We start from the raw sequence: 24542 nt of genomic DNA, 5'->3' as shown, positions 1-24542 counted from the left end.
TGGGGTGTTACAACTGACTGGGAAGGATCCAACGCTTGAGCATTATTTGGACCCCATTAGTCAATTTGGTGCCAGTCTCCATCACGCTAGCGATGTGCTTCTCAAGCATCTTCACCTCAGCGGCGGATCCCTAGTTCGGACCTTTCGTGCATGAGGTCAATCTCACTAGGGGGACGGATCTGAACTCGTGAGCGGTCGTCCAGGCCGCATCCCTTGGTTCTGTGATATATAACCACTCCTTTTTCCACACCTTGACGGTGTCAACAAACCGGCCATCCGGCCGACTCGGGTCAGCTTGCTGATCATAGGTCAACCACGGTCTGCCTGGGCGCCGCTAACCACCTTGTGCTCGATGTTGAACACTTTTAGCCATAGGCCAAAGTGCGGTTAGACTCGTAGGAGGGCCTCAAAGACGATGATGAAGGCCAAGATGTGGAGGAGAGAGTTGGTGGCTAGATCATGGAAATCTAGCCCGTAGAAGAACATCAACCCCCTCACAAAGCGGTGCATAGGAAATCCTAGCCCCCAGATAAAATGGGGAAGAAATACTACCCTCTCACCCGGCTTGGGCGTAGGGATGATCTAGCCCTCCTCGGGGGGGGGGGGGGGCAATGGGCGATGTCGGTCGATAAGTAGCTGGCCCGCTTCAGCTCCAAGATGTCGTTGTTGGTGACGATGGAGGCGTCCCACTTGCCGTTTGCACCGGATTCGGCCATGGCTGGGGCTAGGGAGGAGCTGGACGGGATTTTCCGCGGAGCAGGAAGGAAGGGCGCTGGAGCTCTGGAGATTGCAAAGGCAACAATGGAAGGTGGAAGAAGGCGTAAGATGTTAACTGTAGTTGTTCCCCTCTTTATAGGCCATGAAGGAGCCTAGGGTTCCCCTTTTCATGCCGTGGGCTTCTCCACTTCCCGATGTACTCGCAGCGTTATGCGTGGGTGGGGAATCGAAATCATTGATCATACCCCCTAAAAAATAAGGCACGATCTCTGCCTTGATGAGACGTGCCAATGGAGGGGCGGCCTTGAGCCGCGCATCAAGAACTGACAGTCGTTCGAAGTTATGATCGGCCGTGACCCTTCGCTAAAAGTTGTCAGGCGTGGGCACTGTTCACACTCGAGCACTTTGGCCTCCAAGGCTAAGTAAAGTGGACGCTTCGAATTCCGAAGACTACTCAAACTCTGAGCACACGCAGGACATGATGAGGAACTTACCTCGCAAGCCGAAGACTATGAAGTGTGCAGATGCCGGACACAAGCCCTGACGTCGGAGGCTAGTTCGGGGGCTACTGAGGGAGTCCTGGATTAAGGGGTCCTCGGGCTACCGGCCTGCTGTATACAGGCCGGATTGATGGGCCACTGAGGGGTCAAGCTATAGTGTGGATGTGTGACCGGATAAGGAATCTTCGGAGCCGTGGTGTGCCCTCCAAGCCAAGATTAGACGAGATCTTTCCTTCCTTGTAACCGATCGCATGTAACCCTAACCCTACTGGTGTCTAGATAAACCAGAGATTTTAGTCTTTAGGCTAGAGCAACATCCATCACCCCATTAACCTAGGGTTTAGCTCGCCTGATCTCGAGGTAGATCGACTCTGTAACCATATCATACATCAAATACAATCAAGCAGGACATAGGATTTTACCTCTTCGAGAGGGCCCGAACCTGGGTAAACACAGTGTTCAACGTCCCTTTTTCCCCATTGATCCAAGATCCACAGTTCGGGACCCCCTACCCGAGATCCGCCGGTTTTGACACCGACACCGGGGCGTCTTCGGCGGCGCTGACGAGCTCGATAATGCGTACGTGCCAAGAGTCGTACCCAGCCTCGGTGGGACGGTAGCGCAACAGCACCTGTGCCATGAGCAACACAGCCTGTGGAGCCGGCGGGTCGCGGCAGGCAAGCGAGGACACGGTGGCGGTGTGGGCAGGCTACTAATGTTGTTGCGCCTGCGGCACGGACGGGTGAAGTGAAGAGGCTTGCTCGTCCCCCACCGCACCCTTGGTGGCCGCACGGGCACGGAGGCGGCGGTTGTCGTTGACGATGGGCTTCGTCTGGACCCGACCAGCCCTGCGCAGGGCGCGCTCACATCACGCGTCGGCCATGTCGGTGTCGAGCTTGAAGGCGCGAAACCGAGGGGCCCTACCTGGCGCGCCAAATATCGGGGGATTGATTTGTGCTAGGGGAAATCCTCCAAAACCCTAGTTCGAACTCGGTGGCCCTGTTTCACTACCTAGCAACTAGATGGCGATCTTGGCGTGGCTACAACGAGTGAGGCACGATGGAGAGACACAAGGCACGACAAGGACACAGAAAGTTACCCAGGTTTGGTTACACCATGTGGTGTAAAACCCTACTCCTGCTTGGTGGGTTTGCTTGTGTAGATAGTGCTCTTGGAGCTACAAGGTAGGTGAAGCTCTCATGGGTCGATCGTGTGATCCCCTTCTACGGTGGCAGCACTACCTCTTTTATAGTCGACTTGGTCATCATCCCCCGAAAATATGGTCGGGAAGGGTTGCCACACAACGGCAGTTCAAAGGGGCACAGGTGCTAAGTCTTATCCTGACAAAAGTAGCCTTCGCCTGCTAAAGACCCGATCCTGGCATGCGGGTGGGCTCGGCAATGACGCCTGCCCTAGCGCGTCGGGCCGTCCTAATCTTCTTGCACCAAAGTGGTAAGCTTTGGAGCCTGCTTTGGTGGCAGGCAGACGCCGCTGCTCCCTTATCACCAAAGAAGAAACTTGTCCTGGCCGCGCCCGCTGGCACAATCTTCGCTGTCGTCATCTGGTGCGGGCGCGTCACCCACGTGATGGTCACATGGTCACGCGACCGGCGCCGCGCAGCTCCCCCGCGCGAAGGGCCTTGCGGGGGGGGGGGGGGGCGCGGGCTGGGGGGGGGGGGGGGGGGGCTCGCGGGGCCGCCTGTCGCTTGGTCTTCTGTGGAGTCTCGCCTTGCGAGAAGGGTCCTCGCGAGGTGTCTTGCTTCGTGGCACCCATGGCTAGGCCGCCTCTTGAGGCCTTCTCCAGGTGTTGCTTCCTAGGCCGTAGGCAGTGGGCTCGTGGTACCCTGGTTTTCATTGGGTCGACAGTATGCCAACTCTCACTTAACCTTATCAATATTTGCCTTATATGTGTTGCAAGGAAATAATGGGAGACACTGAGGTTTACCATCGAGATTTGCACATACATGATCCTTTGGCTAATAGCACATTATTGTGCAATTGCAGAAACCATTCTAATATTTAGATTCTTAACAATTTAGTCTTGCACATGTAGGTCTTGCTATCAGAGGTTTAGACCCACTGTTCGACCCGTTTTGCATATGGGGAAATGAGATGTCCATGAATATTACTCAAGTCAAGAATCTCGGGCAGATTTTTAGGATAAAGAAACTAGCAACGAATAACAGCAAGAGTTTTGTTTGTACAATGAATAAGACATCAGTCAAGTATAGGACGGTACTAACTCTTTTACCATGTAGGTTGTCAGGCATATATCTCGTAACCCTAGGATTTGCGGCGACCGCGACGGAAAATGCAAGGGTCTGTTTGAATTAAGATGTCATCTAGCAAGTCTAGCGAGAAGAATAAAGAAGGGCAGAGCTACCGAAATTACGTATTAACGTAGAGGACACCTTTATCTGGTACTGGACGACGGATGGTCAGTTCTTGGCGAAGTCTGCATATGAGGCAAGATTTATGGGAATGGAAGTATCACCCACGGCCGCATTCACGTGGAAGTCAAGAGCTCCACTCCAGTGTTGTTTTTTCGCTTGGCTTGCCCTGAAGGGACGGGTGTGGACTTCGGACAGACTAGCGAAGCTAGGATTACTACACCAGGATACCTGCCCGTTCTGCGATCAGCATGATGAAACAATCCAGCACCTGCTGGTGGGATGTGTATTCTCGAGGCAAGTGTGGAGATGGTTGAGCGTGAGAACAGGCAGAGACGCTTTCGAGCCGAGACATGAAGAGATTTTAGAGGCATGGTGCATCAGGCAGGACCGAAGCAGACAAGACAAGAAGAACATTCAGGTCTTAAGCCTCCTTGGCATGTGGCTAATCTGGAAGCATCGGAATGGCATCGTCTTCAATGGCGCGACGCCATCGCTCGCGAAGATCACGCAGCGCGTGACAGAGGAGGGCATCTTGTGGGCGAAGGCAGGACTGCTCAAGGGTGTAATTAGAGATTTCGAGGAGGGTAGTCTAGCGTGGGCGGCACAGAAGTAGTTAGCCTACGAGATTGAGGTGGATGCGGCTTGCCCGCTTGTACATCTGATGTAAAATGTGGAGCGTTGGGGAGTCTCCCCCCTCCTTCTTTAATGTATGATATGCACACTCGTGCGTATTCGAGAAAAAAATGACTTTGTTTCCTACTGTTTTTAGCAAAGGATCCATGCCGTGTGATGATCCTGGCGGCGGCTCATATCCATTATATTCGAATACACGCAACAAGAAAATGAAGATACCCGTTTAGAGCTTTGACTACGGTACAACTTGAGTCTTTCTGAGGTGCTCATAGAGATAAAGTGTGCGTGTGTGTTTTTATAGAAGTGAGTATATGTACGTATATATAAGCGCTTGTGTTTGTAATGTGTTAAAAAACACCTGTCCCGTAGAAATCGGAGCCGCTAGAATTGTGTTTCCATGCTTGTCATGTATGGCTCTGGACCCATCCTTTGATTCCCTGGACGAAATTATAACAGATAACCTAACAAAACTAGAAGATACAAAACTAGAAGATTGCCCGTGCGTTGCTACGGACGTTTAATTTTTTTATCATATATATATATATATACTTAAAACTTGAAGAATTTTTTTGCCCCTTACAACGACATCGCTTTGGGACACTTGTTGATGGATTCCTTTTGAACGTCCACATAATCCCCTTTGTTACACCTTTTCTATTTTATTGTGCTACACACATTGACTTACGGTGATTTGTGTTATACAAATTAACTACAACACATGGAAAAATATTGCCAGACATATACTAATTATCATAGGTTGATGCATGCATCTCCTAATTATCTAAGGTACCAATAATCAACACGGGCGGATGTCATACATGAGTCATCGTGTTGCAATGCTGATTTGGCACTTGAACAAGACATGGTGTTACTACTTTTTAGCTCTTTAGACAATTCTTCTAAGGACAACTCCGCCCTTCATCATCATGTAGTTTTGTAACATGAACCAAAATAAGATTAGAGTTTAGAAAGTATAATCAATTGTTATGAGAGAATAGTGTATGTTATGCTAAAATACCATGTATACTAAAGACATTGCCACATGGATTAAAAATGAAGTAAAGTTATATATCAAAACTGTATCTCCGCCAAAGTTTCATCTCGAGCTTACTATTAACCTAAGGGATTGCAACAATTAAAGCTAAAAAATCATAACACAGTAGTAGGAATTCAACAACATTCATTATTCCATAGAGGTTCTGGAATGGACAAGATGCAAAACCAACAGGACAAGCAAAGCATAGTAGTTTGTATGAAAATGATTACCAACAGGAAAGAACAATTTTCTTGAAAATTTTCCTTTTGGAGCTACTGAAATGCACTTTACTATTAATCTAAAAATACATGCACTTTACTGAGATACGAAAAATTATGATGCTGCAATAAAACTCTATAATTGAGTAGAAAATGAGCAAAAGGCAGTGCTCCATGTGTCTGGGCACGATGTCCCAGACATTGCGGCTGCGGAGGTTTAAAATTCATGTGTGTTATTTAAAATGAAAACATAGGTTTTAAATGTAAACACAAAGAAATATGTGTTCTCTTAAAGAAAAGGTGTAAAGAATGAACTATATACACTGGATATTCATTACACGAATCAAAGGTAGAAGAGCTACTTCAGGACAAAAAATGTATATATTACAACCAGTTCTATCTATATGTAACCATTCGTCATTAAGCTCAATATACCTTATTTTTTGCCGAAGTCAAGATCTATTGCGGCTCAATTCAAGCAGCTTCAACACTGAACCTTCAATGTAGAAATGCAATCCCTTGTCTATATAGTTGCACAATCAAGATTGCAATATTGGCATGTATCTCAAGAGCAGCAAAATCATATGCTCCTGGGTTCTGGCACTTGCCCAGCTGATATAACTCAAGCAAGAAAACATATTCAGTAAACTAAAATTGAAACTTTTTAGAAAGAGCCATTAAATAGTTGCTACGAGCTACAATGCATTAATGTCGTCTCCAAGGTCGACGCTCATTTCTCCCTCATACGTCTGGACGTGTTTGGACATCAAACGGGCGCCCAACAGGCTCCCCAAAATTCAGCTGACTGGACGGTTCGGACTTCCCCAAATCCAAGCCATATGTGTGGGGAAAATGTGATTGCCCGGAGTATCTATCATGTTATCCACAACACACGATCCAAAAGAGAAAAGAAAAATAAATCATGACACACATTTCTCTTTTCCTGCTGGACCCTCCCCTTTCCTCTCGGTTTCATGCCGTAGCGAAACATTTCTTGTTGGAGTCCTCTCCTTTAAACCAGAGAACGCCCACCTCAGCTTCGCCATGGCACCCTCTCGCTTCACACCATACTTCCCCATGGACTGGCAAGGAGGAGTCTCCCGCCAACCACCCCGCTCTCCGCCCCAATCCCCTCCCCGTGTTCGTGTCGATCCGTGGACTGCTGGTGCATTGCCATGGAATAACAGAAAATGCACCAATCACACAGTTGTTCTAATTTAGAAATGTGAGTCGAATATGATGACGTGTGGCTGCCATTCATATAATGGCAACAAATACCAATTATCTCTACCTCTTCTTTCGTCCGGTAGTCATTGTCTCCTTAACCACTCTCAAAGACAAAGCGACATGTATCTCCTTGCCACCTGCTACTCCTTCCCCGGGAAAGTACACATGGTCGATGAGCGTCCGATGGTTGAACGCGGTCGAGGCAGCCTCGTTGTCGCTCGCGCTCATGACCAGTGGCGAGCTTCGCGTCCTCGACGGCACCGCCAAAGACGACAAGCCCATGCACCACACGGGGCCTAGTCAGGCGTTATCCTCGACTACAACAGCCTCCAGGTGCATGACATGGACCACAACAGTGCTTGTCGTGGGGCACGAAGACAAGGTGTTGGTTGAAATGTCTAGGAAAGAAAGAGGAGGAAGAAGAAGGTAATAACGGCAAATATAACAGTCCGAATAAACGGAGTTCACTTTGCTGCGGCATCAGCCCTGACAAGTGGGTCCCGCATGTCATAACACGTTTAAAACCAGCAAAATGGTCATCTAACGCAAGTGGTAGTTTTTAGGCAAAAAATTAGCATAATCTGGTTTTTTGACGTTTTTTAAACCGGTAGTTCTGTGGGACCGATGAAACCTGTAGTGTGATAGTTTTATGACAAATACTCTCCACTATTGGGGCATATCATAAGCACCTACATGTGACATGTGGCAATGCAACAAAGCGTAGCTTTTCAAAGAAAGATAACTGTAGCTTGCTCGGCAACTAAGACAGAAAAGCTTACTTTCCTACCTAGCTTTGACGGAAACTCTGGCCAGGCTCCATAGGGCGCCAGAAGGGATGGAACGGCTATCTGTTACCTTGGCTCACCGAGAATCATAGCAGCAGATCACTGCCGCCTTACACACAGACCATATCTACCAGCTAGCACTGCGTTCACACTCTTCTCTGCTCTCCCTCTCTCTCCCCTCATGAGCGCAAGGGAAAAAGAATGACACTGGAATCAAATAATAAATTAGGATTAACAACAACCCATTAGGTCAAGGACAAAGAATATTCTGAAGAAAGATGGCACGATACGATAATTTTGATAGCAAAATTCCATGTCTTTTTTATCACAAAATTGTTTGTCTTTTACAAATGCAACAAAATGATCCTTGATAGAATACATGGATATAATTAAAAGGGACAACAATACAAAATAAGGATTAGATAAGCTTCTAGACTAACCTTTTAGCATTTAGTCTAAACATGGAATAGATAATTTCAGTAATCATTTATTTATTAGAAATGTAACCTGATGTGTGGCTCACATCTGCAAAACAATTGTTCAGTGGGCTTGGGGCTTGAACCTAAGAAAAACTTATATGAAATTTTAGAGAAGATCAATGCCAAGTTGGGCCCGTCACATTGAGCTTCATCCCAGCTACATTTTATTTTCGACCAATAATAAGCTACAATTCTCCTGTTCTGCTATGATAAGTAACGGAATCCATTCTTAACTACAACTAGTAGAGGAATATCATCAGACATGTGGTAGTTGCTCTTAAAGAAGGCGCAAGACAAGTAGACAACAAGTCAAAAGCTTATAAACCATGAACATTATCCAGTGAGCCTCACCAAGATGCAATTTTTGCTAGAACTGAGTGTCATGGTCTACATATAGTAACAGAAGTAGGACTGGAAGAAGTGGGTGAGACAAACCTGCACCAAACTATCAATTTTGAGCAGCGAGAGGCCATAGCGCTTAAGTGACACGAGCAAGTTGACAAGGCCTTGCAGCTTGCGGTGCAACCAAGAGCTCCCTAGCGGTGGTGGGATGGTTTCCCTGTGCAGAGATAGAAGTCATGAAAACAGAGCAATTTTCAGTTTCGATACAAAATTCAAGGAAGAAAACTTTTCACCTACAATCAGATCAAGGGATCCATATCAGAGCATGAAAAGTATTCATTTAGTACCAGTACTGATATGAAACAATCTACGGAATTCAAAATCAAGAAAATATAGTATAGAAGATTATATGTGCAAATTCCAGCAGTGAATTACAGGGTACGAAACAATCTACGGAATTCAAAATCAAGAAAATATTGAAGGAAATATGCCCTAGAGGCAATAATAAAGTTATTATTTATTTCCTTATATCATGATAAATGTTTATTATTCATGCTAGAATTGTATTAACCGGAAACATAATACATGTGTGAATACATAGACAAACAAAGTGTCACTACTATGCCTCTACTTGACTAGCTCGTTAATCGAAGATGGTTATGTTTCCTAACCATAGACATGTGTTGTCATTTGATTAACGGGATCACATCATTAGGAGAATGATGTGATTGACATGACCCATTCCATTAGCTTAGCACCCGATCGTTTAGTATGTTGCTATTGCTTTCTTCATGACTTATACATGTTCCTATGACTATGAGATTATGCAACTCCCGTTTACCGGAGGAACACTTTGTGTGCTACCAAACGTCACAACGTAACTGGGTGATTATAAAAGAGCTGTACAGGTGTCTCCAAAGGTACATGTTGGGTTGGCGTATTTCGAGATTAGGATTTGTCACTCCGATTGTCGGAGAGGTATCTCTGGGCCCTCTCGGTAATGCACATCACATAAGCCTTGCAAGCATTGCAACTAATGAGTTAGTTGCGAGATGATGTATTACGAAACGAGTAAAGAGACTTGCCGGTAACGAGATTGAACTAGGTATTGAGATACCGATGATTGAATCTTGGGCAAGTAACATACCGATGACAAAGGGAACAACGTATGTTATTATGCGGTCTGACCGATAAAGATCTTCGTAGAATATGTGGGAGCCAATATGAGCATCCAGGTTCCGCTATTGGTTATTGACCGGAGACGTGTCTCGGTCATGTCTACATTGTTCTCGAACCCGTAGGGTCCGCACGCTTAAGGTTTCGATGACAGTTATATTATGAGTTTATGAGTTTTGATGTACCGAAGGAGTTAGGAGTTCCGGATGAGATCGGGGACATGACGAGGAGTCTCAAAATGGTTGAGACGTAAAGATCGATATATTGGACGACTATATTCGGATATCGGAAAGGTTCCGAGTGATTCGGGTATTTTCGGAGGAACCGGGGAGTTACGGGAATACGAGGAAGAAGCAATGGGCCTTAATGGGCCTTAGTGGGAAGGACCAGGAGGTGGCACGCGCCCCTCCCAAGCCCAGTCCGAATTGAACAAGGGGTTTGGGGCGCGACCCCTCTCTCCCTTCCTTCCCCTCTTTCCCCCTTTCCCCCCTTCTCCTAGTTGGACTAGGAAAGGAGGAAACCTATTCCAACTAGGAGTAGGAATCCTACTCCCTGGCGCGCCCCTCCTAGGGCCGGCCTCCTCCCCCTTGCTCCTTTATATACGGGAGCAGGGGGCACCTCTAGACACACAAGTTGATCTCTAAGATCGTTCTCTTAACCGTGTGCGGTGCGCCCTTCCACCATAGTCCCCGATTGTAACATCCCAAATTTTCAATTTGGAATGTTATACATTAGATTATCATTGCATACCATATTTTATTTTTGCATTTTGGTTGATCCTAGAAATTCTACGCAACTCAATGACCCACGGAGAGAGTTGGGGATTTCGTTATTTTCATATTTGAGTTTTCTCAAATTTTGAGAATAGGATCGTTTGATTTTATTTATTTTATCATCAATTATTTCTATTACAAAAATATGAGAGAGGGAATAAAATGACTTTCCCAAAATAAAGAAATATTGAGGATTTAATAATAAAATCAAATAAGATTTTATTTCTGAGTTTTTCGGTGTTTTATTTGAATTTAGGAAAAATGTGCGTTTTTCAAAATTGCATTTAGGTCCCAAATAAATGTTCACCTTGTGCGGCTTGATTTTAGAAGCCCGTGAAAATTTATTTCGGAATTTTTGGAGTCCGTTTAGTATTTCTTTTTATTTTTCTTCTGCGCGTAATATTAAAAAAAACGAACCGACCTACGGGCCGTGTCCGACTAGGACTCCGGCTCGAGGTGGCCTTTATAAGCCGGCCCAGCCCCGGGGGGGGGGGGAACCCTAGCCCCAGCCCCGCCCCGCACCCGCGCCCGCCGCCGCCGCCAGCGCCGCCGCCGCCCCGCTCGCGCCGTCGCCGCCGCGCCGCCTCGCCGCCCCGCCGCCCCGCCGCCTCGCCGGAGCCGCCGCCCCGCCCGCACGCTCGTCGAGGTTCGCCGCCGCCTCGTTTTCCGTGTCGCCGTTTTTTTTCGGAAAACCGTTGGTTTTTCGTTGGTTTTTTAGATTCGGTTTTTTTAAATAGATCGGTTTTCCGGTTTATTTAATTAGCGAGCGTTCGTCCGTTCGTTTGTTCTAATGAACATTCGTCGTTTTTCTTTTTCTCAGATTAAATCCGTGATTTTTCCTGATCCGATTTTCGTTTTAGTATAACTTTTCGCTCGTTTATCGGAATGAGGCGATTCAAGCGCCTAGAGTTTCATCTCGAAACCCTCTATCCGTTTAATCAACTTAAACAAGTTTTTGCTATTGTAAAATTTGCCCTAGATCTAGATTAGTAGAACGAAGTTGTTTTCTTTCGCCGTTTGACTTTCGTTGCTTCGTTCGATTTGATTTTTTTTGCCAACCGGAGTTCTTAAGTTGAACCTTCTGGTTAGTTCTCTTATTTGAGTTTTACCCGTGCATTAGATGAGTACTTATTGTATGCTTGTTTGTTTATCTGCGATAGAGTATCCGGAGTGCGCCGCCTGTTACTTCAAATCTCTAGGTTTCCCGGATCATCAGCAAGGCAAGTAACACTTTGATCATACCTTTTCTACTACCCAGTTTTATTGCATTAGATCAAATCTTCACACATTGCATGGTTAGGATCTAATTAAATTGTGGGATGGGAAGTAGATGAGGTAGTACCTATTACCTATTTATTATCAAACCTTTGGGAGTTACTTCTACGTTTGCTTATTATGCCATGCTATGCTAGTAGACGTGGATTGGGTGAGTGATATCCATGACAGATGTGAGTTTTGTTAATTAATGATTTATCTAAGGTGGCAACTTAAACACACATATGGGTGGATTGAGGCACCTGGGTATTCCAGGACTTGCCTGTTTTCTTTTGGACCGCCACCTAGGTTCAAAGGGATCATGAGACTATTCATACTAGAAACTTCCGTGTGCAGCCACAAGCTATTACGGGCTCTAGCATAGTTGACTAAGTTGTGCGAACTCTTACAGTGGTAGACTAGCAGATGTAGGGGATGTAGGTGGTACGGTCTACCCGATCGTAAGGTGCTAGAGCTTCTGAAAGACTATGTCTCGGTCATCCGTCTTATCAAACACCATGTAGTGCGAGAAACCAAACGGAGGCGATCGAGTCTTGTGGGGAAAAGCGCGCAAACCTCTGCAAAGTGTAATAAACTAATCATGATTAGCCGTGTCTCCGGTTATGGACATCTTGAGTATCTAGTACCTGGATTTTCATGTGAATCTCAACATGTTACTCCAAATTAATTTTGTTGGGTTATGTTTAATGATGATGCTTAATTGGGATTGAGAATGCTGTCAACCATTTTCAATGTTTAACAACTACCATGATAGTTAAATAAATTCTATTCCTTTGAAGTAGGGAAAAATTGGCTTTACGCAAAAATGTAACCATATAGCTTTCCACCAGCCACATATGCATATAGTATAGCTGTTTCATTCCATTACTCTCCATGTGTTACATTGCCAGCATATTCCATGTGCTGACCCGTTTCGGGCTGCAACGTTAATGTTGCAGACTTTTCAGACGATGATTAAGGAGTTTTTAGGTCGTGGTTCTATACTCAGTGATGCCGTTGGAGTTGATAGACTCACTTATCTTCCAAGCCTTCCGCTGTTATCGTTATTAGATGGCCTTAAGCCATATTTATTGTAATAAGTCTCTTTTGAGACACTCGATGTAATAAGTGTGTGATTGCTACTCTGCTATAAATCCTCCGAGTACTGTGTGGTGTCAGCATTACTGATCCAGGGATGACACCGGAGCACAGAGATCAGACTGTTTGAGGTCTGGTCGCTACAGAGATGGTATCAAAGCACACGCTGACTGTAGGACACGACCACTAAGCTAAAAGACCTAGATCACTATTCACTCTCTCCTCCTCTGACCTCTCATCTTTTCTACTCTTTTAGGATGGCGGATGCAAGGAACAAGTTCACGCAACCGGATGAAGATACACCCTTTGGACGTCACTTGAAGGAAGTCACTAGATACCTGAACATAGGAGTACCAAGCTTCACAGGAACCTACAACGCCACTTTACCTGAAGAAGAGCGCTGGATGATTCAAGTTCAAGTTCCAGGAAGAACGTTCATGCCAGTCACTGAGCCAATAGAGTTTTCTTTTGATGCACCAACTTGGAGTCTAGGAAAGAGCATGGCAGCTCACATCGCCATGGGACGCATTGGAGAAGTCTACCGCAATGATCTCAAGGATACTATCTACCAGATTTGTGGGCGCCAAGATGAGCACTGGGAGATGATCAACACTAGGAAGGATAGATCAATTGCAGCTTTTATCCAGGAGTTAAACCAGCACATTCGACAACAGGAGAACCAGATTTGCGCCGACATGATAGATCTGAAAGGGATTTGTGGATCGCATTCATACATCTCAAGGGGATTTGTGGATAAGTATAACCTATCAACCCAAGCCCTTAGGTCACCCATGTTAGTAACCTCGCCTGGAGCAGAGTATGTGGCTAGTCTATGGTGTGATCGGTTACCATTAAGGATTGGTAACTATGTTTTTCCCTCAGACCTAATAGTATTGGAATCTCAAGGATTGGATGTGATATTAGGCATGGATTGGTTATCAAAGTATGAAGGGAATATTAAATGTGCTAGTAAGTTAATTTTGCTTACCACCCCAGAAGGGAGAAGGATCAAGTATGTATCCTGGCATGTGCCAAAGAGGACTCAAGTAAATTGCCTAACAGGAGTTGTGTAGGAGGAAGTACCAGTGGTAAGGGATTTTCCTGAAGTATTTCCAGAGGAGTTGCCAGGCATGCCACCGGATAGAGATATTGAGTTTTTGATTGAGCTATTGCCAGGCACAGGGCCAATATCAAAGAGACCATATAGGATGCCAGCAAAGGATTTGGTGGAAATTAAGAAGCAGATTAAGGAGTTACTAGATAAGGGATATATTCGTCCAAGTTCTTCGCCTTGGGGATCGCCCGTACTACTAGTGGAGAAGAAAGATGGATCGTTAAGGATGGTTGTTGATTATCGAGGATTGAATGAAGTAACGATCAAGAACAAGTACCCACTACCAATGATCAACGATTTGTTTGATCGATTGCAAGGAGCTAAGGTATTTTCCAAGATCGATCTGCGATCAGGATACCACCAGTTGAAGATTCGAGAACAGGATATTCCGAAGACAGCTTTTACCACCAGGTATGGGTTGTACGAGTATACCGTTATGTCATTTGGTCTGACTAACGCACCTGCCTATTTTATGAACATGATGAACAAAGTATTTATGGAGTTTTTGGATAAGTTCGTCGTGGTGTTCATTGATGATATCCTGGTTTACTGAAAGAATGAAGAGGAGCATAAGGAGCATTTGCGTTTGGTACTTGGAAAGCTCAGAGAACATCAATTATATGCCAAGTTCAGCAAATGTGAGTTTTGGTTGAAGGAAGTAGGATTCCTCGGACACGTTATATCTGGAGAAGGTATAGCAGTAGATCCCACTGAAGTTGATACCGTGACCAAGTGGGAAGTCCCAACAACAGTTGGAGAGATCCGGAGTTTTCTTGGACTCACAGGATACTACCGGAGATTTATTGAGAATTTCTCAAAGATTGCGAAGCCTATGACGGAGTTGTTGAAGAAAGATACCAAGTTCATATGGACAGAGGAATGCGAGGCTAGTTTTCAGGAGTTGAAGAAACGTTTGGTTACCTCACCAGTGTTGATTTTGCCAGACCAGACCAAGGATTATGAGGTGTATTGCGACGCTTCACGTCGAGGACTTGGAGCAGTGCTTATGCAGGAAGGGAGAGTTGTTTCATATGCCTCAAGACAACTGAAGCCTCATGAGTTGAATTATGCTACGCATGATTTGGAGTTAGCAGCCGTAGTGCATGCTTTGAAAACATGGAGGCATTTCCTCATTGGAAACCATTGTGAGGTGTACACGGATCATAAGAGTTTGAAGTACATTTTCACCCAGAAGGAGTTGAATCTCAGACAAAGGAGATGGTTGGAGCTTATCAAGGATTATGATATGAAATTGCATTATCATCCCGGAAAGGCTAATGTAGTAGCTGACGCATTAAGCTGTAAGAGCCATATCAATACGTTAATGATGGGAGAAATACCCAAGGAGTTAGCAGAAAATCTTCGTGAACTATGTGTGGAAATAGTTCCGAGAGGCTATGTAGCAGCATTGGAGATTCAGTCAACGTTGATGGATAGAATCAGGGAAGCACAGAAAACTAACAAAGAGATTGCCGCTATAAAGGATAAACTGAGCAAAGGAAAAGCTAAAGGATTTCGTGAGGATGAGCACGATACCCTATGGTTTGAAGACCGCGTTTATGTGCCCAATGACCCGGAGATCCGGAAGTTGATTTTGTAAGAGGCACACGATTCACCATATTCAATTCACCCAGGAAATACCAAGATGTATTTGGATTTGAAGAATATTTTCTAGTGGACCGGAATGAAGAAGGATATTGCGGAGTATGTAGCAGTCTGTGATGTATGTCAGAGAGTAAAGGCAGAGCATCAGAAGCCAGCAGGATTGTTACAACCATTGCCGATACCCGAATGGAAGTGCGATAAGCTAGGCATGGATTTCATCACGGGGTTACCCAGGACTCGTTCAGGCTATGACTCGATTTAGGTTGTAGTCGATCGATTGACGAAAGTAGCTCATTTCATCCCAGTAAAGACCACTTATACCAGTGCTAAGTTGACAAAGATATACATGACCAGGATCATATGTCTGCATGGAGTTCCAAGGAGTATCGTATCAGATAGAGGAACCCAGTTTACCTTAAAGTTCTGGAAGCAGTTGCACGAAACTTTGAGAACCAGGCTAGAATTCAGTACAACTTTTCATCCACAGACAGATGGACAGACCGAGAGAGTCAATCAGATTTTGGACAATTTGCTGAGAGCTTGTGCGCTAGATTACGGATCTAGTTGGGACGACAATTTGCCATATGCAAAGTTCTCTTACAACAACAGTTACCAAACCAGTTTAAAGATGACCCCTTTCAAAGCTTTGTACGGAAGGAGGTGCAAGACACCGTTGTCATGGGACGAAGTTGGAGACCGCCAGTTGTTTGGACCTGACCTGATTAAAGAGTCTGAACAGAAGGTGAAGTTGATTCGCGATAGGCTCAAGGTAGCCCAGTCCAGACAGAAAAGTTATGCAGATTCTAGACGTAAGGAGACAGTTTATGAAGTCGGAGATAAAGCTTATCTTCGAGTATCTCCACTTCGGGGAACAAAGCATTTTGGAGTTAAAGGGAAGTTAGCGCCACGATTTGTAGGACCATATCGAGTTTTGAAGCGTATGGGAGAAGTGGCCTACAAGTTGAAATTGCCTGAAGGATTGTCAGGAGTTCATGATGTGTTCCATGTTTCTTAGTTAAAGAAATGTCACGCGGAGATGGCTGACATACCTTTGAGAGACACAGTGCCATTGGAAACTATTCGGTTGGATAACGATTTGACCTACGAGGAGAAACCAATTAAGATCCTCGAGTCTGCCAGCCAAGTTACTCGCAACAAGGTTATCGAGTTTTGCAAAGTTCAGTGGAGCCACCACCCAGAGGATGAAGCCACCTGGGAGCGAGAGGAAGATTTGCTTAAGGACCACCCTCACCTATTTTCTAGCCAATCCGAATCTCGAGGGCGAGATTCATCTTAAGGGGGGTAGGTTTATAACATCCCAAATTTTCAATTTGGAATGTTATACATTAGATCATCATTGCATACCATATTTTATTTTTGCATTTTTGTTGATCCTAGAAATTCTACGCAACTCAATGACCCACGGAGAGAGTTGGGGATTTTGTTATTTTCATATTTGAGTTTTCTCAAATTTTAAGAATAGGATCGTTTGATTTTATTTATTTTATCATCAATTATTTCTATTTCAAAAATATGAGAGAGGGAATAAAATGATTTTCCCAAAATAAAGAAATATTGAGGATTTAAAAATAAAATCAAATAAGATTTTATTTCTGAGTTTTTCGGTGTTTTATTTGAATTTAGGAAAAATGTGCATTTTTCAAAATTGCATTTAGGTCCCAAATAAATGTTCGCCTTGTGCGGCTTGATTTTAGAAGCCCGTGAATATTTATTTTGGAATTTTTGGAGTTCGTTTAGTATTTCTTTTTATTTTTCTTTTGCGCGTAATATTAAAAAAAACGAACCGACCTACGGGCCGTGTCCGACTAGGACTTCGGCCCGAGGTGACCTTTATAAGCCGGCCCAGCCCCGGGGGGAAACCCTAGCCCCAGCCCCGCCCCGCACCCGCGCCCGTCGCCGCCGCCAGCGTCGCCGCCGCCCCGCTCACGCCGCCGCCGCCGCGCCGCCTCGCCGGCCGCCGCCCCGCTGCGCCGCCTCGCCGCCCCGCCGCCCCGCCGACACGCCGCCTCGCCGGAGCCGCCGCCCCGCCCGCACGCTCGTCGAGGTTCGCCGCTGCCTCATTTTCCGTGCCGCCGTTTTTTCAAAAAACCGTCGGTTTTTCGTCATTTTTTTAGATTCGTTTTTTTAAATAGATGGGTTTTCCGGTTTATTTAATTAGCGAGCGTTCGTCCGTTCGTTCGTTCTAGCGAACGTTCGTCGTTTTTCTTTTTCTTGGATTAAATCCGCGATTTTTCTGATCGCGATTCCTGATCCGATTTTCGTTTTAGTATAACTTTTCGCTCGTTTATCGGAATGAGGTGATTCAAGCGCCTAGAGTTTCGTCTCGAAACCCTCTATCCGTTTAATCAACTTAAACAAGTTTTTGCTGCTGTAAAATTTGCCCTAGATCCAGATTAGTAGAATGAAGTTGTTTTCTTTCGCCGTTTGACTTTCGTTGCTTCGTTCGATTTGATTCTTTTTGCCAACCGGAGTTCTTAAGTTGAACCTTCTGGTTAGTTCTCTTATTTGAGTTTTACCCGTGCATTAGATGAGTACTTATTGTATGCTTGTTTGTTTGTCTACGATAGAGTATCCGGAGTGCGCCACCTGTTACTTCGAATCTCTAGGTTTCCCGGATCATTAGCAAGGCAAGTAACACTTTGATCATACCTTTTCTACTATCCAGTTTTATTGCATTAGATCAAATCCTCACACATTGCATGGTTAGGATCTAATTAAATTGTGGGATGGGAAGTAGATGAGGTAGTACCTATTACCTATTTATTATCAAACCTTTGGGAGTTACTTCTACGTTTGCTTATTATGCCATGCTATGCTAGTAGACGTGGATTGGGTGAGTGATATCCATGACAGATGTGAGTTTTCTTAATTAATGATTTATCTAAGGTGGAAACTTAAACACACATATGGGTGGATTGAGGCACCTGGGTATTCCAGGACTTGCCTGTTTTCTTTTGGACCGCCACCCAGGCTCAAAGGGATCATGAGACTATTCATACTAGAAACTTCCGTGTGCAGCCACAAGCTATTATGGGCTCTAGCATAGTTGACTAAGTTGTGCGAACTCTTACAGTGGTAGACTAGCAGAAGTAGGGGATGTAGGTGGTACGGTCTACCCGATCGTAAGGTGCTAGCGCTTCTGAAGACTATGTCTCGGTCATCCGTCTTATCAAACACCATGTAGTGCGAGAAACCAAACGGGGGCGATCGAGTCTTGTGGGGAAAAGCGCGCAAACCTCTGCAGAGTGTAATAAACTAATCATGATTAGCCGTGTCTCCGGTTATGGACATCTTGAGTATCTAGTACCTGGATTTTCATGTGAATCTCAACATGTTACTCCAAATTAATTTTGTTGGGTTATGTTTAATGATGATGCTTAATTGGGATTGAGAATGCTGTCAACCATTTTCAATGTTTAACAACTACCATGATAGTTAAATAAATTCTATTCCTTTGAAGTAGGGAAAAATTGGCTTTACGCAAAAATGTAACCATAGAGCTTTCCACCAGCCACATATGCATATAGTATAGCTGTTTCATTCCATTATTCTCTATGTGTTACATTGCCAGCATATTGCATGTGCTGACCCGTTTCGGGCTGCAATGTTAATGTTGCAGACTTTTCAGACGATGATTAAGGAGTTTTTAGGTCGTGGTTCTATACTCAGTGATGCCGTTGGAGTTGATGGACTCACTTATCTTCCAAGCCTTCCGCTGTTATCGTTATTAGATGGCCTTAAGCCATATTTATTGTAATAAGTTCTTTTTTGAGACACTCGATGTAATAAGTGTGTGATTGCCACTCTGCTATAAATCCTCCGAGTACTGTGTGGTGTCAGCATTACTGATCCAGGGATGACACCGGAGCACAGAGATCAGACTGTTTGAGGTCTGGTCGCTACATCGATAATATTGTAGTGGTACTTAGGCGAAGCCCTACGACAGTTGAACATCAAGATCGTCACCACGCCATCGTGCTGACGGAACTCTTCCCCGACACTTTGCTGGATCGGAGTCTGGGGATCTTCATCAACCTGAACGTGTGCTAGAACTCGGAGGTGCCGTAGTTTCGGTGCTTGATCGGTCGGGCCGTGAAGACGTACGACTACATCAACCGCGTTGTCATAACACTTCCGCTGTCGGTCTACGAGGGTACGTAGATCACACTCTCCCCTCTCGTTGCTATGCATCACCATGATCTTGCGTGTGCGTAGAATTTTTTCTAAAATTACTACGTTCCCCAACAAATATAGTATAAAAGATTATATGTGCAAATTTCGGCAGTGAATTACAGGGATGCTACAGGGACACCAACTTCTAATTCTTCCATCCTGCACAAAACAGTTACTTCGTCGAAGGCAAACTGAACAGATTCAGATCCTCGAGAAGAACTTTGGTTTGGAGTAGTATTTGCGAAATTCTCCTACGATGGTGAGGTTCCACTCCCATGCATTGCAGTGGTATTTTCTGAAGTCTCCTGCCATGGTGATACTCCACTCCCATGCATCACAGAGCTAGATATTTGATTATCAAACTATAACCCGCTCTGGTAAGTAGACAAGGTCCAACCTAAAAAAACACAACCATCTGGTCATAAATTACTAAGATTGTAGAGGTACATGCTTGTCTAACAAAGTATCACCCACTCTGGGTCCATCCTCAGAAGTAATAACACCAAGACCGCTAGAGGGCACGTGAACGAGCCAAATTCAGTGTGGTTTCACATTTCAGGCTACAGAAACTTAACAATAATAAAATGACCAGGCATGCATCAAATCACTGTTTTCAGTGGTGAATTGGTACATAGACATATAATCCTATGTTTTTAAGGTGACGCTTCGCTTTAAGGCGCTGGGGGGAGACTCGACGCCTAGGCGCCTAAAGCGGACGCCTAGGTGCCTAAAGCGGGCCTATTTGCAAAGCGCTGGGGGGCGCCTCAACGCCTAGGCGTCGCCTAAGCGTTGCCTTACAGACGCCTTAAAAACATAGATATAATCATCATCGGAAAGAAGAAGAGATCGAAGCAAGACACTTACGGCTTTCATTGTCGAGTAGGCGGTAGTGGTGTGGCCACCGTGGGGCACAAAAAAAGCTTCTTTTTCATCCCGATGGCCCTGCCGCGGTGCATCACCATCTGATCCTTGGCCATGGTATTCTCATACTTGCGTGCTTGGAAGTGCGCTAGAAAGATGGATGGTGCTAACATCGGTGTTGATAGCCGTTTGCCCAATCAGCACGAAGCAAAATATCCAGCCTGAGCCTGTATAGCAAACACATCCATAGAAAAACATATACTAATTTCTAACAGATCTTCAGTTCTTTTAATATTGTTGTTGCTGCTTCCAACAGAAATTGACCAACGCACTTCATCCAAAATAATGAGAGGAAAAGCACGGCAGAACAACAAAACACATGGGGACGAAAGTCAAAAAGGAGTCGGGAAGCACCATAGCAGTTGTGAGTTGTGAAGGACGTCAAACAATTGCAGTCGTCTCCAAGGTCGACGCGCTGGGATCACATTTGCTTCAGTCAAATTAAAGAGCCATTGCACATAGACTATGAACTACATGGCATTTGAAGTCAGCATTTCAATGCTCAAACTTTTGTTCTTCAAGCTTGACGTTTTTTATCACTTCTCTAAAAAAATTGTCAAGTTATCCCATGGGGAAAGCATCTGCATCATCTAGTCAATAGTTAATAGTTTAAATAACAGAATATGGTAGATTTTAAATAAGTGGAGTAGCAGATGTACTCAATCTGAACTATCATTTGGCTATAGAACTTTAATATCAAATCCAATGAATTGGAACTAAAGAAATACAGTAGAAAACAGCTTATAGCTCAATTTGACCTCTCCATTCAGCTTAAGAAATAAGTGCCAAATCAGACTTCGATGCATCTATTAACATATCGTATAGATACAATCAACACTATTAGAAAGAGAAAGAAGAAAAAAGCACGTTGGTGGTGGTCGTGTTTCAAATTGACTCACCTTTTATTTCCTAGGCTGTACCGCGGAACCTCTTTGAGCTGAATAGAAAATTGAAGATAAAATCAAGTGAGTTGATGGTGCTCCTCCTCAACCCCTGGTGGTGAAAGAAGAGAAGGGTGGGCTGACGAATCTCGACGGGGCTTGTTGAGGTCGAGGCGGTTGGCCGGAGCACGTCGTGCTCATCACTGGTAGGGATCATGTTATCGTCGTCGCCGGCCTGGACCGCTGGAGTCGAGCTCGATGGAAGGGCTACAACACCTCTCATCCCCACCATGGTGCGTGGTGGTACCACGTACGTGGTGCCCCTCATCGCCGCGGCATTCTCCAATCTCCACCTCGTCCCACAGGGCTCCGCTCCATGGTTGATGTCGTCCCCCCGCATTGGGATCACGCAGGCCGGTCACGGAGGAGGGGAGACGATGGTGATGGCTTGAGGAGGAGGATGGCGTGGGCGTGAGGAGGAGCACCATTTGGATGGTCAGAGCGGAGCGGAGGAGGGCTGCGGGCGTGCGGCGGCGGCGGCTGTGGGTGGAGAAGGGGAGAGGAGCTAGGGATTGGGGAGGGATGTGTTTTTTTTGGTTTTTTGTCCACTCGTATGGTGGGGGGTCGATGGGCTTCGCTCAATCGATGCGGTGGGAAGTGGTGGACGAACAAAAAAACCCACGAAAAAAACCCGACGAAAGTGGTGGGATGAAAATTGACCGGCGGAAACTATCAACTGCTTTACTAGGAGTAGAGATTAATCGTCACGAGTACTAAGTGTTGGGTAACATAGTAATTTCAAAATTTTCCTACGCACACGCAAGATCATGGTGATGCGTAGCAACGAGGGAAGAGTGTGATCTACGTACCCTTGTAGATTGACAACAGAAGCGTTTGGTTGATGTAGTCGTACGTCTTCACGGCCCGACCGATCAAGCACCGAAACTACGGCACCTCCGAGTTTTAGCACACGTTCAGCTCGATGACGATCCCCGGACTCCGATCCAGCAAAGTGTCGGGGAAGAGTTCCGTCAGCACGACGGCGTGGTGACGATCTTGATGTACTACTGTCGCAGGGCTTCGCCTAAGCACCGCTACAATATTATCGAGGACTATGGTGGCAGGGGGCGCCGCACACGGCTAAGAATAAGATCACGTGGATCAACTTGTGTCTCTGGGGTGCCCCTGCCTCCGTATATAAAGGCTCAAGAGGGGGAGGCCGGCCGGCCATCATAGGGCGCGCCAGGAGGAGTCCTACTCCCTCCGGGAGTAGGACTTCTCCCCCAATCCTAGTTGGAATAGGATTCGCGAGGTGGGAAAAGAGAGAGAGAGAAGGAGGAGGGCGCCGACCCCCTCTCTCCTTGTCCTATTCGGACTAGGGGGGAGGGGCGCGCGGCCCAGCCCTGGCTGCCTCTCTTCTTCTTCCACTAAGGCCCATTAAGGCCCATATAGCTCCCGGGGGGTTCCGGTAACCTCCCGGTACTCCGGTAAAATCCCGATTTCACCCGAAACACTTCCGATATCCAAACATAGCCTTCCAATATATCAATCTTTAAGTCTCAACCATTTCGAGACTCCTCGTCATGTCCGTGACCACATCCGGGACTCCGAACAACCTTCGGTACATCAAAATGCATAAACTCATAATATAACTGTCATCGTAACCTTAAGCGTGCGGACCCTACGGGTTCGAGAACAATGTAGACATGACCGAGACACGTCTCCGGTCAATAACCAATAGCGGAACCTGGATGCTCATATTGGCTCCTACATATTCTACGAAGATCTTTATCGGTCAGACCGCATAACAACATACGTTGTTCCCTTTGTCATCGGTATGTTACTTGCCCGAGATTCGATCATCGGTATTCCAATACCTAGTTCAATCTCGTTACCGGCAAGTCTCTTTACTCGTTCTGTAATACATCATCCTGCAACTAACTCATTAGTTACAATGCTTGCAAGGCTTATGTGATGTGCATTACCGAGAGGGCCCAGAGATACCTCTCCGACAATCGGAGTGACAAATCCTAATCTCGAAATACGCCAACCCAACATGTACCTTTGGAGACACCTGTAGATCTCCTTTATAATCACCCAGTTACGTTGTGACGTTTGGTAGCACACAAAGTGTTCCTCCGGCAAACGGGAGTTGCATAATCTCATAGTCATAGGAACATGTATAAGTCATGAAGAAAGCAATAGCAACATACTAAACGATCGGGTGCTAAGCTAATGGAATGGGTCATGTCAATCAGATCATTCACCTAATGATGTTATCATGTTAACCAAATAATAACTCTTTGTCCATGGTTAGGAAACATAACCATCTTTGATTAACGAGCTAGTCAAGTAGAGGCATACTAGTGACACTCTGTTTGTCTATGTATTCACACATGTATTATGTTTCCGGTTAATACAATTCTAGCATGAATAATAAATATTTATCATGATATAAGGAAATAAATAATAACTTTATTATTGCCTCTAGGGCATATTTCCTTCAGTCTCCCACTTGCACTAGAGTCAATAATCTAGTTCACATCGTCATGTGATCTAACATCAATAGTTCACATCTTTATGTGGTTAACACCCATAGTTCACATCGATATGTGACCAACACCCAAAGGGTTTACTAGAGTCAGTAATCTAGTTCACATTGCTATGTGATTAACACCCAAAGAGTACTAAGGTGTGATCATGTTTTGCCTGTGAGAGAAGTTTAGTCAACGGGTCTGCCATATTCATATCCGTAAGTATTTTGCAATTTTCTATGTCTACAATGCTCTGCACAGAGCTACTTTAGCTAATTGCTCCCACTTTCAATATGTATCCAGATGAAGACTAAGAGTCATCCGGATCAGTGCCAAAACTTGTATCGACGAAACCCTTTTACGACGAACCTTTTGTCACCTCCATAATCGAGAAACATATCCTTATTCTACTAAGGATAATTTTGACCGCTGTCCAGTGATCTACTCCTAGATCACTATTGTACTCCCTTGCCAAAATTAGTGCAGGGTATACAATAGGTCTGGTATATAGCATGGCATACTTTATAGAACCTATGGCCAAGGCATAGGGAATGACTTTCATTCTCTTTCTATCTTCTGCCGTGGTCGGGCTTTGAGTCTTACTCAATTTCACACCTTGTAACACAGGCAAGAAACTCTTTCTTTGACTGTTCCATTTTGAAC

The 24542-nt window shown here is 45.2% G+C and overlaps 1 long non-coding RNA gene across 4 annotated transcripts; it reads right to left on the bottom strand.

The window, feature by feature from the left end:
* Window positions 1-5760: 5760 nt before the first annotated feature.
* Window positions 5761-21680, bottom strand: LOC125510377. Of its 4 annotated transcripts, XR_007284569.1 has the most exons (5): window positions 20819-21680; window positions 20408-20631; window positions 8423-8546; window positions 7511-7715; window positions 5761-6108 (listed from the first exon to the last, which is right to left on the bottom strand). It is a non-coding gene; the product is annotated as an uncharacterized LOC125510377 (long non-coding RNA). The 4 variants fall into 4 exon arrangements; XR_007284573.1 differs by lacking the exons at window positions 5761-6108; window positions 7511-7715 and having other exon boundaries at window positions 8286-8546; window positions 20819-21045; window positions 21364-21680; XR_007284568.1 differs by lacking the exons at window positions 5761-6108; window positions 7511-7715 and having other exon boundaries at window positions 8286-8546; window positions 20819-20879; window positions 21364-21680.
* Window positions 21681-24542: the final 2862 nt, after the last annotated feature.

The sequence above is a fragment of the Triticum urartu genome, chromosome 1, assembly GCF_003073215.2.
Source record: "Triticum urartu cultivar G1812 chromosome 1, Tu2.1, whole genome shotgun sequence".
Classification (NCBI taxonomy): Eukaryota; Viridiplantae; Streptophyta; class Magnoliopsida; order Poales; family Poaceae; genus Triticum; species Triticum urartu.
The sequence above is the reverse complement of the archived record's forward strand: the minus strand, read 5'-3'. Positions and strand labels throughout refer to the sequence as shown.